Below are 1,408 nucleotides of genomic sequence, written 5' to 3'. Positions count from 1 at the left end.
ATCACCACCACCTATTACCAAAATTTTAAAAATTTAAAATTTTATTATAGAAGTTGTAGGTTCACAGAAAAATCATGCAGAGTATAGAGTTCCCATATACACCCCTCACACTTTGCAATAATACAGTATATTTGTTACAGTCGATGAAATAATCATACTATAATTACACTTTTAACTATAGTAACTAGTGTACATTAGGGTTCACTGTTTGTGCTGTACAGTCCTATGGTTTTAAAACATATTTTATTCTAGTAATAAACAACCTAAAATTTACCCTGTTAAGCACACTCAAATATATAATGCAGTGGGGTTAATTGCATTCACAATGTTGTGTTACCATCACCACCATCCAGTACCAAAATTTATTTATTATCCCAAACAGAAGCTCTGTACCCATTAAGCAATACCTCCCCATTCTCCCCTTCCCCACAAGCCCTTGGTAACATCTAATCTACTTTCTTTGTCTAGATATTTCATATAAGAGAAATCACACAATATTTGTCATTTTGTGTCTAGCTTATTTCACAGACCATAATATTTTTACAATTGTCCATGTTGTAGCATGTATCAGGACTTTTTATTCCTTTTTATGATATATGGATGTATCAGGTTTTGTCTTTCCTTTGTATAGTTTTCCATATTTTGTTTATCCATTCACCTGTTGATGGGCACGTGGGTTGCTTCCACCTTTTGGGTATTGTGTATGCTGCCATGAACACCAGTGTACAAGTATCTGTTTAAGTCCCAGTTTTCAGTTCTTTTGGGTATGTACCTAGGAGTGGAATTGCCAGGTCACAGGGTAATTCTACATTTAACTTTTTAAGGAAATGTCAAACTCCTTTCCTCACCTCAGATTTTTAATCCATGTGTTGGAACATTTGCTGAAGTAGGAATCTGCTAAAATGTAACAGCAAATCACAAGTTTCATCATCAGTAAATATCTATCAAAATCACATATTATGTTCATTGCCAATAAACTCATACTTAATACCTGAATTATAAATTAGTGTTCCAGAAAGACTGGGCTTCGGAAGTTATGAAGACTGTCTATTCCTGAGTGATTTTCAGATATCTTCTGTGTTGATAAAATGAGGTATCCAAAACTCAATAACATGATTGGCATCAATATATGCAGATCTAAGCTATGTTATGGTTTGCTTCTTGCCCTTTATAGGTGTATAATTTTTACTTCAGTAGGTTTTATTCAGCTCCATCTCCTTATAGTTTTTCTTCATGTTTCCTGCCAACATAATTTTTTCTGTGGGGAAGCAGACTTGGCCCAGTGGTTAGCGCATCCGTCTACCACATGGGAGGTCCCCGGTTCAAACCCCGGGCCTCCTTGACCCATGTGGATCTGGCCCATGCTCAGTGCTGATGCATGCAAGGAGTGCCGTGCCACTCAGGGGTA

This window comes from Dasypus novemcinctus, chromosome 14 (genome assembly GCF_030445035.2).
Source record: "Dasypus novemcinctus isolate mDasNov1 chromosome 14, mDasNov1.1.hap2, whole genome shotgun sequence".
Lineage (NCBI taxonomy): Eukaryota > Metazoa > Chordata > Mammalia > Cingulata > Dasypodidae > Dasypus > Dasypus novemcinctus.
Note: the sequence above shows the minus strand (reverse complement) of the source record.